General features: G+C 45.3%; 1 protein-coding gene across 4 annotated transcripts in view; it reads right to left on the reverse strand.

Moving 5' to 3' along the window:
* Nucleotides 1–15,112, reverse strand: part of TNIP1 (TNFAIP3 interacting protein 1) — a 111,527-nt gene that overhangs the window by 84,684 nt on the left and 11,731 nt on the right. Inside the window, exon 1 of one of the 4 annotated variants that reach the window (XM_073621106.1) lies at nt 2,412–2,530. The exons of the other annotated variants lie outside the window; for them this stretch is intronic. The gene's annotated coding sequence lies outside the window, so the exon portion shown is untranslated. Of the gene's footprint in view, nt 1–2,411; nt 2,531–15,112 lie in introns of those variants that run through there. 4 annotated transcript variants of the gene reach the window in all.

Here is a 15,112-nt window from a genome sequence, read left to right on the forward strand (position 1 = left end):
GTGACTTTGAGTAACAGAAAACCCTATTAAAGAAAATAACATCTCACGCAGATACCAGTAGACAGCGGGTGTTGCATGGAAATAAAATCACCAGCACTCAAGTGCCAACATCACATAAACAGAAAGAGTAAACAAAAAATAAACCAAGTATAATAAAAATACATAGAAGATAAAAGAAATTGGGAGAGGGAGCAAAGGGAGTCAGAGAGAGGGGGGGAAGACCAGAGAAAGAAGGGAGATCTAGGAAGTGAGGGGGGACAATGAAGGGGAAGTGGAACCTGTACACCTTACCGCACTGTAAACCTGAGGGAGGGGAACATGAAGAGAATTTGCCCAAGGTTCCCAAGTGCGTTCAAAAAGGAGCTGACAGCCATTGACAATACTTGCAACCTTTTCATGTATCATAATCCACAAAATGTTACGTTTCAACCTTCTAAATGATACGGAGGATGACTTCCATGCCCCTGCAAAAATGATCTTAGCAGCTAGTATAACAATGTACACCAGCTGCTTTAAAAGGACAAGGCCACTCAGAAGGAAACTCGTTAAGTAGCGCTAAACCAGCTGTTTTTCAATAGACAGGCCAGTCAGCTTCTGAAGCATAGAAAACACCCTGTTCCAGAAATTCCTAAGTTTAGGGCATTCCCACCATATATGCAGCATAGAGTCTCTCAGTTTGCAATTTCAAAAACATTCTGCAGAAGTTGTGGGATACATCCTGGCAAGGCAATTAGGGACCAAATACCATCTAGTCATAACTTTAAGGCTAGCTTCTATCAATGACACATTCAGAATGCCTTTATAGGAAATCTGGAGTCTGGATGACCAGGAGTCCAGATCAACCTCAACATTAAGGTCCCTCTCCCAAGCCAGCATGTATGGTTGTTTCTGAACCGGGGTGAGCAGCGACCCGTACACCATAGAAATACCACCTCTGGTGCCCTGGTCTTTAGTGCACCATTGTTCGTAAACTGTCATTGAGGGGGTTTCTCCAGAGGGCCAGATAGAATGTAAAAAAAAAATATTTGGAAAAAACTAAACCTGCTCCGACTGAGGCATCTCTAAGACCGAACGACAATAAGATAGGGTAAAGGGCCCATGGTGCGTGAAAAAATGGCGGACGCTATACAGACCTTTGTCTGTCCACCATTTAAAAGCTTTAATGTCCATACCCGGAGAGAAATTAGGATTATGAAATATATGTGCTAATGGGGTGAATGCAGATCTCAGCAGAGAGTTGGACTACAAGCGGTCCCAGAGAGCCAAATGTAGCAAGGTCTCTGGCCTCCTTCAGTCTAATGAGAACCTCCACTCACTGTGGTCCCTGGTAATAAGGTGGTTGGTCCCTTAGTGGCGACAGCTTCCCTACTACCTCCGACAGTTTCTCCAGCCGGCAGAACCGTGACTTCTGGTTGGACAGCAAGCCGCAATCCCAACCCTGCGCTGCTCTCTTGCTTCTGGATAGGCCCTCAGACAGCCTAGCAGCCAGACGCCCCCAGCAGCCTAGCAGCCCGGGGCACACGACACATGTCCACCCAGACAGATGCCCAGGTGGCACAGAACACAGATCACCTGACTCCACCCGAATATATAGGTTCTCTCAGCAGGCCAAGGGATTCAAGAAAACCCCTGCCCATTGGCTGAGATACCCCATATACCCGTAACCTGACCTTGGGTTGTCCTTCTCATATCCAATACCACCAAGTACCCAGCCACCTAGGGGTAGAAGAGAAAAGTGCAACAAGGCCAAACTTAGGGAGAAATCAATGGATCTCTAACAATCAACCAGGATAACTACTCCTGGCAAGTAAATTTGTGAGGAGCAACCCTGCCTAAACTCCAGGGTGCTACACAGAGAATGTGATAACGTAGGTGACTGTATTAAAGGTCTATCCTTCTAGGGGCACCATAGGAAGTAATCAATTGTATAGGAGCAGCTGCGCCAATTTTAAATGTGACAGTGGCTGTGGGGGAGAGGAGCGAATGTCACAAACAGAAAGGGAGCAGGAGCTGGAGAATGTTACATTTTACACCCTAAATAGGAATGTAACATGTAAACATCCTTTAAGTGAAAGTGAAACTGTAGCAAACAAAGATCAGGTCCCCTTCACCACCAGGCAGGGGGCATACTGTGTGGCAAAGCTGTGTAAATCTCACGACTGGATAGACAGTATTATAAGCCTGTAGCTGTCTATTTAATAGTTTATCCCTAGTTCAGCTTTAAACAAGAAAGATGCATTCACACAGTCGCTGAGGTCAGCGTGATGATAGGGAATTCCAGTGCATTTAAACTTACAGATGGTAAGCTATATTTATTCTATGCATGGAAGTTACACAAACGATATAAATAGTTATAGTCGTAATAAAACCTATTTTTCAGTACAGTTTCCCTTTCTTGCATATCACGTTACCTCCAAATAGGATCAAACAAGATAATGAGCGTCCAAGGCTGTCTCACACCTCAAGTTTCACTTCTGCATCGATCGCCTGTTTTTAAGTGGGGTTCTCGCCCGCAGAGCTGGCAGACTAATCAGGGCATTTGGAATAAAAGTGATGTCCTCCAAATCGTATTGCATGAGACTGGAAATCTCCTTTCACAAGATATATTAGTTGGCTGTTATGGATCACAGATAACAGTACTGTGAAACTGTAAGCAAAGAGATGCTGGAAATTCCCAGTCCCACTTCTTATCTGCTTTCACTTTGCGATCTCTGTATATATAGATTGTGTGCCAGAAGAGTTTAAGGTTTTACTTAACGAAAAGTAATAGGTGCACATGGCGTCCATTTACTTCAACCGAGCGCCTCCAGTATAAAAGTACACCCAAGAACAAAATGTAATATCTTGCAGCTCTTCAATAATTAGATGTGGTGGCTGCATTCATCTTTTTTTCAGCCTTATTTTCCTTAAAGTGTTACTAAACCCACAACAGTAAAATCAGTCTGTATATGCAGTAAAGCATGCTTTTTATACTCACTGTGGAACCTAAGGGGTTAATCCTCTGCATTATGTAGAAAGGTGGTTTGATCCTGTCTTCTCTGATCCTACCGGTCTTCCACTTTCCCCAATCCATCTGCTGATAGTGAGGAGCCTTGGAGTCAGGTTGCACATGCTCAGTTCAGTGTGTATTGCTAGAGTTTTTTTTTTTGTTCTTGGGAGGATGCATGTGATCAGCACAGGGCCAATCAGCACCGTCCAGACAGAGGATCAGGGATCCTGCAGCCTCAAAGGACAGTTAGAGCAGAAAGAAAACTCCTCTTACAAGCTTTAACCAGACGTTGATAGAAGTCACAAGACTGCTAGTATATACTGCTGATGAGAAAAGGTATTTAGCAGTTTATATTTACTAAAATAATTGCATTTCCATGTTCTGTGGGAGACCAGATATAGTGAATGCAGGGTTCTGGGTTTAGTAACACTTTCATTTGTATTTGGTGCACTCATTCACTGCATCTATGGGGAGCAGCGTTGTCTCCTTAAGTTGATTGCTCCTGATTTAAGCCCCGTACACACAGGCCGAACGTCGGGAGACAATGGGCAGTTTAAAAAAAAAAAAAAATATGGGGCAACATTCGGCTCGTGTGTATGACAGTCTCTCGGGCGTGCATGCTGGAAAACCAGCAGCTGACCGACTCCCGATCAACAATCTCAGCCAATAGCAAAGAGTGCTGATCGGAGTGTACTGGCGGGGGGGTACCTCCCTGTCAGAACACAACAGCTCAGCAGGTGACAGCTCGCATGGCTGTCAGATTTTTCGTGTAACCCCCCCCCAAAAAAAAAAAAAAATCTGTAGTGTGTACCTGGCTTTAGGCTACAATGCACATTCACCTTGCCTTATCTCTATTATCTGGCGGTGGGGGGACTCGCATTTGAGATGCCTTTCATTTGAATGACACCTCAAATCGCAGTGCAGGTCTGCCGCGATTGTCGCACGATAATTCGCTCTGCAATCGCGGCAATCTGCTTCGCAGGAAACATGATGCCCTAAAGTAGCTCCTGAACGTTTTTTGGGTGACATGTTTCCCACGCTGCGGATTGCGGCGATTGCAGTGTGAATTATCCCACGACAATCCCGCACCGTGATTTGAGGTGTCATTCAAATGAATGGCATCTCAAATGCGAGTCCCAGGATTTGTCATTCACACATCGATGCTGTCAAATCGGGGGCAGATCTACAGCGTTTTGAGACAAATCTGCCCCTGATTTGACACCTCAAATCACGGTGTGGGTCTGCCACGATTTTAGGGGATAATTTGCGCTGCAATCATGGCAATCCGCATCGCGATGCAGATTGCCGCAATTGCAGAGCAATAATTGCGGCAGACCCGAACTGCAATTTGAGGTGTCATTCAAATGAATGGCATCTCAAATGCGAGTCCTGCGATTTGTCATTCACACATCGGCGTTGTCAAATCACGGGCAGATTTGCATCAAATCGCTGTAGCGTGAATGCAGCCTTACTGCTGGCACTTTGCTTTTCTCTGCATGCAAGCACAGAAGCGGTGATAGACATTTACTTATCTTGCAGCAGCTAATCAGCCAGGACATCTATTGAAATACAGATAGGGAGATCACTAAAGAATGAGGGAAAGTTTTCATTGGAACAAGTGTCCCCTCAATCCTTATTCTAAAATTTAGGATGTCCTATCACTTTCTGTCTGGGTGACAATGGTCTCCAGGATATATAGAAAGGGTGAGGCTGATTTACCAAAGGAGTTTAGAATTGTCACACCCTAGATTGTGTAAATTTTCATTTCAGTTATTCAGTCATGTGAACATAATATTCCTGTTTACTTATTGCATCTGTACGTGATTGGGTATTCAAACCAAATAGGAATAGTTTTTCACGTGAATGGATGATTGAAGAAAATTTGCACACAATTTATTTCCAACTCCTTTAGTAAATCAGCCTCGTCCTCTCTGTGTCGAGCCTCACACTGCTTGAACATATGTGTAACAGAGGAGCTGAATTTGTCTCACCAATGGATCCGGATTAGGGAGGTTCAAACAAATTCATATGGGGTGCAATGGCTGTGGTGAGCAGGGTTGTCAACTGTTAGTAAATTTACTGTTGGCAACCCTGCTGGTGAGGCTTCTCTCAAAACAGGGTGCCCATTAAAGCGGAGGACCTGAAGTTTAGAAATCATGCATACAAGTCTAAAAAGTGCAGCAGACCAATTAACTGAGAGCCCAGGAAAGTTTATTATTGGTGCATGTGAAGAACCCTGCCGAAAAACAGGCCATCGATGACAGACAATATAAAAAATCCAATGAAATTCGGGGGATAACCCCCTTCTTCAGGGTTTAAGTAATGCAAAAACATGGAAGGACTCATTGGCGGAATCACTACAATTCGGATAGGTGTTTTTTGACATATAATGTAAATTGCGGGTGTATTTCTGCACCCTGGATACACAACTACTGCATACAGCTGACCACATAGTAATAAATGTATGTAAGAGCAGAAGACTCCAGGTGCTGCACATCAGAATAGGGCTTGCTGTGTGTAGACAAGTGGCGGACTCAGCCTGGACCCCCCAACAGGCCACGCTCCCAACGCGTTTCACTCCGCCCACTGGAGCTTACTCATAGGGTCCCCTCCTTACTCATGGAGGCGTGGCCTGGCGGGGGTCCAGGCTGAGACTGCCACTTGTCTACACACAGCAGGCTCTATTCTGATGTGCAGCTCCTGGAGTCTTCTGGGATCTTGTGCTCTTATTAATCATTGTTTGGAGCGTGGACGGTCTCCTTTCCAGCCAGCACTCGCAGAAGCAGGCACAGGACTACATTTCCTAGCAGCCTGAGCGGCTCACATACAAACCATGGGTTCATAATAAATGGATGTACCCAGGGTTGTACGACCATAAAGTACAAACTCGCCTACAGCCATTTATTACTATGGTCAGCTATACGTAGCAGCTGCATATCCTGGGTACAGAGATACATCCACAATTTACACTGTACGCCCAAAAGTGCCCAAGTTCATGAGCTATTAATTGTTTTGAGGATGAAGATTATAGGAAAGTGCCCAGTAGCAAAATAGCAGCAGCATTAAAAGCGGCACTTCAGTACAGCAAGCAGGCAGTCTTTTTTTTTGCAGAAGAGACATACGCTGTCTCTTCTACAACAAAATGCCCCTTCCTCCATGCTCGCTGTACACTGAGCTGAGCATGAGTAGCTCAGCTTACAGCGCTGGGCCGATCTCCGAGTGCCGGGATTACATAGCTCCAGGCACTGTGCAAGAGTGATGTCTTCCCAAACAGCCAATAAAGAGGCCTGAAGATCAACACTGAAGACCAATACTGGCCACTGGACACGTGAGTATTAAGCCTTTAGTTCAATTTTTTTGTTTAGTGTGTGGATGGGGGAATCCTCCCTGCTGAGCTGCTATAGCCTGCAGCACTGATCGAGTGGGGAAAAAAAATCAGACAGGACAGTTGTACAGAAGTCTACAGAAGATTACTGTAGAACCACAGTGCCCACACGTGGACTGAAATTCATCCGGTCCCTACATTTTCCATGTATGGCTGGCTTTAGCAGTGGTTCTAAGCCTAACCCAACTCTATCCAAAACAAAACAAGGAAAAAAGTTTGGCTATATATACACTTTACTTACAAAATGATGAAAATGTAATGATACATTTCCTACCAGTAAATTGTTGGCTGTCAGCGATTACATTTCCCTTGAGAGGTAGGGCGGTGGTAGAGTTACACTATACTAGATCTTTTCTGCATCTGCGTGATAAATTCCCCAAACAAGCTTGTAAATATCTAAAGATTCTGTAAAAAAATTATATCAAGGAAGCATTACAAAACTAGAATTTAAAATGAGTACATTAAAAATACCTGCCATTTTCCCCACTATTGTTTTTCTAACAAAACGGGTTACAGTACAATTCGCATGACTGACGACAGCGAGTTATTACTCAGGTTGTAGTATGACATGAACAGAGATGTATCACTGGGAGACTCGACTCAAGAGTGACTGCATTTGAAGATGCAGCAGGCTAGACAGAGGTTCCTCTTCTTATTATGCAAACACATAAAAGCATCCGACCTCCTCGTGGTCGTATGACCACAACACCTGTCTTACATGGCTTCCTTGAATACTGTGACAGCTGTGTGACGTGTGTGGCTGCTGCATGTGGTTCTCCTCACCAGATCTCTCATGGGATTAGGTCTTATTTACTGGTTTACTTCAGAACGCAGCAATGTGGCAGTAACATTTATTAAACCGCATTGTTTTTTTATTTTTCACAGAGACCACATCACTGTATGTAAGGGAAGCAGGGACAGCCATTATTGACGTCAAGTAACTGTAACGCTTCATTCACAGAAGTGTTGTGACCCATACAGCATAAGCCAGTCATTTGTTTATGTCTCTGGTGCCCAACTTGTGGCCCAAGCAGCACACGCGGGCCTCTGGTGTTTGAAGCGCAGCCTTTGGGCCCCAGCAGTCAGTAGAGGAACCATTGATTCGAAAAGGGTCCCTTAATAGTAGTAAAGTCTACCAAATTTAACTCAACATGTTCCTAGTGTGACGATCTCCTATAGCATGACAGTCTCCAATGATTCCCGTAGAAAGATATCTATTTCCTCTCGGAAGTCTTCAGTCTGTGACAGTTTTCTGTAGCAATATATATATATATATATATATATATATATATATATATATATATATATACACACACACTACATTTTATATCCGGCCCTTTGGAGATATTAGGGGCCACATTTTGAGATCCCTGCTACCTTGCAAGTTGACAACCATTGGTTTAGTCAATGGAGCCACAAAAAATAGGATTTTTTATAACAGCTTACCTGTAAAGTCCTTTTCTTTCTCAGACATCACGGGACATAGAGACACAGTAATAACTGATGGGATGTCCCAAAAGCAATGCCAACTGAGGGGGCGGGGGGGGGGGAAAATCACAACAAAGTAGGGTGCAATCAGACCTGAGGACCCTGTACCGCTGTCTGCAGCACACTACGCCCAAAGGCGATATCCTCATGCCTTCTCACATCCACCTGATAAAATCTGGTGAATGTATGGACTGAAGACCAGGTTGCGGCCTTACAGATTTGAGCCATAGAGGCCTGATGATGCACTGCCCAAGAAGCACTAATAGCCCTTGTGGAATGTGCCTTGATCTGAAACGGAGGAATCTTCTGTTTCAAACCGTAAGCCTGAATAATCAATTGTCTAATACATTTAGAAATGGTAGCTTTTGACGCTGCCTGTCCTCTACTGGGACCCTCTGGCAGCACGAACAAAACATCCGTTTTGCGAATTTGAGCAGTTGCTTCCAGATAGGTCTTGACTGCTCTTACTACATCCAAAGAATGTAGTGACCTCTCATCCGAAGAACAGGGATCTGGAAAAAAAGGAAGGCAGAACAATGTCTTGGTTTAGATGAAAATCTGAAACCACCTTCGGTAAAAAACTAGGATGAGGGCACAATACCACTCTATCCTTGTGTATTATCAAATAAGGCTCTTTACAGGAAAGAGCTGCCAATTCTGATACTCTTCTAGCAGAAGAAATGGCTACCAGAAAAATTTGTTTTCTTGTCAGCAAGACCAAAGGAATCTAACGTATTGGTTCAAAAGGTTGTTTCTGTAACACTGACAGAACCAAGTTCAAGTCCCAGGGGTTTAGAGGTGCCTTAACCGGAGGATTAAGACGCATCACCCCCTGCATAAAGTTTCGGACCAAAGAATGCGAAGCAAGTGGCCGTTGAAACAATACTGATAAAGCCGAGACCTGGGCCTTGATGGTACTCAAGGCCAGCTTCATCTCTAATCCTAATTGTAGAAAATCAAGAATTCTACCCATGACATATTTTCTGGGATGCCAACCCCTGGATTCACACCAGGATACAGAAGCTTTCCAGACTCTATGATAAATCATTCTGGAAGCTGGCTTCCTTGCACTGATCAAGGTAGATATGACAGGACCTGAAAGCCCACGACTCTTCAGAACGTGGGTCTCAATAGCCAAACCATCAAATTTAGCATTTGTAAGGCAGGATGGAACACTGGACCTTGAGATAACAGGTCTGGGCGTACCGGTAGGGTCCACGGGGAACCCGTCATCCTTACTATTTCTGCATACCAAGTCCTTCTTCTGGGCCAAGCGGGGGCCACCAGAAGTACTGACTTCCTTTCCTGCCTGATCCTGCGAAGGAGTCGTGGCAGTAGCAGAATAGGCGGGAATGCATAAATCAGTGAGAACCGATGCCACGTAATCCCGCATGCAAGAGGATCCCTCGTCCTTGCCACAAATCTATCTTTTTGTTGAATCGGGATGCAAAGAGATCTACATCTGGGATCCCCCATCTTTAGCATATGGCCAAAAAGACGTCAGGATGCAGAGACCATTCCCCCGGGAGTAATTGCTGGCGACTTAGATAGTCCGCCTGCCAGTTCTCTATCCCTGGAATGAAAACTGCCGATATGCATGGCACATGCATCTCTGCCCAGACTAAGATCTGGTTCACCTCCTTTTGAGCAGCTCGGCTCCGGGTGCCTCCCTAAAGATTGACATAAGCCACTGCTGTGGCATTGTCGGACTGGATCCTGACCGGGCAACCCTGTAGCCTGATAGTCCAGGCTCTTAGGGCTAGGTATACCTCCCGGATCTCCAGAATGTTGATGGGTAAGGTCCTCTCGATCTTGGACCATAGCCCCTGGATCGCAGACTGTTCCAGAACTGCTCCCCAACCTGACAGACTGGCATCTGTTGTTACCACCGTCCAGGTAACCGGTAGAAAGGATTTCCCCTTCTGCAGGTTTTCGGGTATGAGCCACCAATTGAGGCTCTGACGCACCGCATGTGACAGGTGCATCGGAAAGTATAATGCCTGAACCTTCTTGTTCCAGGCTGACAGAATACGGTGTTGCAGTAGTCTTGAATGGAACTGAGCATAGGGAACTGCTTCGAATGAAGACACCATCTTTCCCAGCAGCCTCATACAAGAAGGACCCTGACTGTCAGAATCAGCTCCCTTAAAGCAGTGATCTTTGCCTGAGGAAGAAATACCTTCTCCTGGCTTGTATCTATGAGCAGATCCAAATACTCCAGTCTTCTTACTGGTTTTAGGAAAGATTTTTCTAGGTTGAGGATCCAACCTAGATGTTCCAGATACTTGACTGTGGTCCTCAAGTTCTCGTTCAAGGAAGCCACCGACCGGTCTATCAAGAGCAGGTCGTCTAGGTATGCTATGACAGTTATACCCTGAGCCCTTAATCTGGCCAGAGGAGGGGCCAAGACCTTTGTGAACACATGAGGTGCAGTGGCTATCCCGAAAGGCAGAGCCACGAACTGGAAATGGCGCCCTCCTATCTCGAAGCGTAGAAACTTCTGATGAGCTGGAAAAATTGGCACATGTAGATATGCATCTCTGATGTCTATCGATGCCAAAAATTCTCCTCCCTGCAGGATGGAGACTACTGTCCGAATTGATTCCATGCGGAAGGATGGAATCCTTAGGAATCGATTCAGATCCCTTGAATCCAGAATGGGACTGACATCCCCATTTGGTTTTTGGACCGTAAAAAGGTTGGAATAGAAGCCCAATCCTTGATCCTTTGTGGGAACCACCATAATGACCTCTTGCGACAAAAGTCGATCTAACGCTAGAAGGAGCGACTGCTTCGTCTCTGGGAACACTTGATCTGAGGAAACGAGGAGAGGGAAATTCTTGGAACTCCAGCTTGTACCCTAAGGTTACCGTGGAGATTACCCATCTGTCCTGGAAGTCCTCCTGCCAGAGTTTTGAGAACTGTAGCAGTCTTCCCCCCACTCGAGCGAGCGGGGGCGCCCCTTCATGAAGAGGTCTTAGTGTCCTGTCTAGAAGACTTCTTCCCCCAGGACTTCTTTTGTTCCTGGGGTTGACTCTTGTTTGTTTCTTACCCCAGATGGAGGAGGCCGTCGTGACTGCCTTGAGGCTGAAGCCCCTGGCGCTGGGGAAAGAGTCAGTTTGAAAGAGGGACGCTTACTCTTCTTCTTAACAGGTAAGAGAGTGCGTTTCTCACAAGAGATTCTCTTGATATAGTTATCCAAGTCTTCTCCAAACAACCTTGCACCACGAAAAGGAAACCCAGCCAAGAGCTTCTTACATGGTGCTTCGGCTGACCAATTTTTCAACCATAAGATTCTACGCATATGCACCAACCCAAGTGAAAGGCGAGAGGTTTGCATGATAGAATCTCTGATGGTGTCAACAACATAACATAAGGCCACTGGAAGGTTAGCAAACCCCTGGGCCTGTTGTTCAGGTAATACTTTGATGACCTGCTTAACATGGTCTCTTAAGTATTGACAGACTCCAATCGCTGTTACTGCAGGTTGGGCCACTGATCCTGCTAAGGAAAAAACATCCTTTAATAAGGATTCCGTCTTTTTATCCACAGGATCCCTGAGCATCTGAGCTTTGTCTACAGGACAAGTCAGACTACTATTTATAGAGGAAATGGCCGCATCAATGGCCGGCATTCCCCACATCTTAATAAATTTTTCTTCCATAGGATAAAGTTTAGAAAACTTTTTCGGCGGAAGAAATCGCTTATCTGGGTGATCCCACTCAGAATAAAAGGAGCTTTTCAAGCAAATTATGAACAGGAAAAGCATGTGCTGCTTGGGAAGGTTTCAGTGACCCCAAAGCAGAAGAGGATTCTTTAACAGGTTCAGGTACGGGCAACTTAAATGTGGAGCGGACCAATCCAGTAAGGATCTGAACTAGGACTTTCTCCTCTTGGGAAGTCGCAGAGGATCCCTCTCCACCTGATTCCTCAGAAGAGGAATCATCTGTCCCATCCTGATCCTCTGAAAGGGATTCATCTCCTTTATCCCAGAGCTCCTCTGCTTGAGGGTCTTGGGAAACAGAGGAAGGCCTAGTACGTTTTCTTCCACTGAGTGAAGCTGTAATCACAGCCATTAATCTTTCCTCTAACCCAGTAATGGTTGAGGAAAAAAACCTCTTGTGTAATGTATACAGGGGCTGAAGTGCCGGAAGCAGGTATAGCCCCAGACCCCAACGGCTCTCCCTGTCCAGCCGTCCCTGGCCCCTCAGGGGGGGAGGATGTAGCAGACAGGGGGTCCTCAGAACCTGAACGAGATCCCCTAGTGTCTCTGGTTCTGGGGGTACTTGAACCTCTTCTACTCATAGTGCAAAGCAACAAGGTGTGAGGTATCCAAAATGAACACTGACTGCTGAGCGATGTAGTCTGGCAAAAGCCTTGCTACCAAATGCCCAGTCCAGTGTTACTTTAGTAAATGCAGCCTAGGAGAATGCCTGTGTCCCACCTTACATGCGACTGTCTGCTCTGTGTCCCTCCAAGGCTCAGAGCACCTGTAGAGTGTGCTTTAAGTAGCCATGCTTCTGGCACTGTGGGCGTCTGAGCATGCTGACGCTGTGCTGACGCCCCCCCCCTTCGTTTTTTCAAAAACGAGCGCTTCCCGCGCGAGCCTCGCCCTTCCGGAGTAAGCATGGAGGAAGGCTGGGGGTGGAGGACGAAGGAGAGAGGCCGGCAGCGATGGGACCTGCATAGATGCAATGGCGGCGACAGTGCAGTATAAAAACCGCCTTACAGCCCACCTGCGGCCTCCCCTTGGCCTAGGGGGAACATTCCTAAGGAGAAATCCCCCCATCCCATCCTACCTGGAGCCGGTCGGAAGAGCTGTGCAGCGTGGAACACTGAGACAGAAACAGCATGAGAAGGTATGTGCTCTTGGCAGCCCCCGGTTGTCACACTAGGCATAGCATGCATCTACCTTAAAGAAGAAAACCTACTAGAATTCAAAATTCTGTGCAATCTCCTCTTACCTTATCCAGCCGCAGGGTGCTGTATACACAGACCCAATCTTCACCTCTCACGGTGGGCTCCATTTAAAAAAAAACGCCAGAGACTGGGGCCCCCTACGAATAGGGGGATCCTGCAGTTCTGGACCTGTAAAGCACCCAGCCAGAAATTAGGAGGTTTAAAGCCATTTTCTGATCTGCGGGGTCCAGCTCTCTAAAAAGAGGAGCATTACAGGTAAAACCTTGTTTCTTCGGACACGAGGCCCGGCGGGTACCATCCAATTCGGCCATGAAAAGACACTTTGAATGGATCCAGTTCGCCTGGCTTGCCCCAGTATAGGATATCAGTTTATTCCCTTTGGAGCTTCAGCACAGGACATCTTTACACGTCCATCACCTAAGACACTGGCATAAAAACTGAGGTATCCCTGTAAGGGGAGGGATTATACAGGGGGTTGAACTTCTTAATTAGGGTGTGACCAGTGTCCAATACCTAAAGGTACCTACATAACCCATCAGTTATTACTGTGGCTCTGTGTCCCGTGATGTCCGAGAAAGAAAGTTTCGTGTTGCACTCTAGGGGGACGCAGTAAATGGAAATGAGGTGTAAATAAGGCCTAATGTAAATGAGGCCTAATACTCAGAGCCTTGTATGGTCTATATCTAAACCTGCTACAAAGCTAGGAGGTTCAAACTGACCGTACATAAAGATAACGTCATAGGTTACCGTCAGTGAAAATGATATGCTTAATCAGATCCAGAGCTATTGGCGAGAGAGAGAGAGAATCCCTCCTCTGAGTAGATCAGATCTGTGTGTGTCCTGATCTATCCTGCTCCTCGGGTCAATTTTACAAAACACTTGTTCTTTGAGCCTTCAGAAAGCCTACTTGTTTTTGGCGATTGCTACCAGCTGGATGCTAATGGTAAATATGATTTTTTTATAATTAATATTTGATACTATTAAAAAAAGTTTGCTTGCATTCTTTCCCAACATTAAAAAGTCCCAGGACCTGCAGTCAGATTCTCAGTGCCTCGTGGACTACCATCTACTAGGGAAGAGGCAAGGCAGGATGCTCTGAGATCTCCATGGACTGAGAATGTCAAGCAGAGGATGGGATGCTTAGAGATATAAGGGTCGTATTACAATTAGATTGGGTCAAGTCTAAAACAAATATAAAAAAAATCCCTTAATTCACTACAAACTGTAATAACTTTAAAAATGATTTGCCGCCTGCAACTAGCTAAATGACTACAGAACAATTGACGCATAGACTATTTTTAAGCAGGGCACTTTCCACCCTGGAAATGTCACAATTCTACAAATGATTCCCTAGGTGATTGCAATGATATCATCAGTAAAGTACCAAGCATTCAAAATGCATACTCACTGTCTTTTTAGCTTTAGAAGGGCTTGTTTATACTTGCGGTGTTCATTGCCTCCCCTCTGAAAAGCAATCCTCAGTGTATAGATTTTTCAGAGGCATTTGACAGGCAGCTTGGATTTATGTTGCTGCCTGAACCCCTGTTTTTAGCCCTTGAAAGCCCACAGCACGATGCGTGTGATTGCAGTGCAGTTGTGGCACTGCCTCAATCGCATTTGTCGGCAGTTCTACTTGCTGAATGTGAACTGTGGTATGATTTTTACCATGCAGCTCCATGATCGCCAATGACCATGTTCAGTTGGGGTGGTGGTAAAATTGTGGCTCAACCATTTTTACTAACCCCCTCCCCAGCCACCTGGTAAACTAAGCCAAAGGGCAAGCATTTAAAGCTACAAACAGGGAGGTCTGCTGTATAAATAAAGAGCAAAAAGATGGACAAAGCACATAAACAGCAGTAAAAGGATCTAGATAGATAGATAGACACACACATCACATATACATACAGTTGTGCTCATAAGTTTACATTCCCTGGCAGAATTTATGATTTCTTGGCCATTTTTCAGAGAATATGAATGATAACACAAAAACATTTCTTTCACTCATGGTTAATGTTTGGCTGAAGCCATTTATTATCAATCAACTGTGTTTACTCTTTTAAAATCATAATGACAACAGAAACTACCCAAATGACCCTGATCAAAAAAAGTTTACATACCCCAGTTCTTAAAACTGTGCATTACCCCCTTTAACATCAATGACAGCTTGAAGTCTTTTGTGGATGAGGCTCTTTATCTTCTCAGATGGTAAAGCTGCCCATTACTTCTGGCAAAAAGCCTCCAGTTCCTGTAAATTCTTGGGCTGTCTTGCATGAACTGCACGTTTGAGATCTCCCCAGAGTAGATCAATGATATTGAGGTCAGGAGACTGA

This window comes from Aquarana catesbeiana, linkage group LG03 (assembly GCF_042186555.1).
Source record: "Aquarana catesbeiana isolate 2022-GZ linkage group LG03, ASM4218655v1, whole genome shotgun sequence".
NCBI lineage: Eukaryota > Metazoa > Chordata > Amphibia > Anura > Ranidae > Aquarana > Aquarana catesbeiana.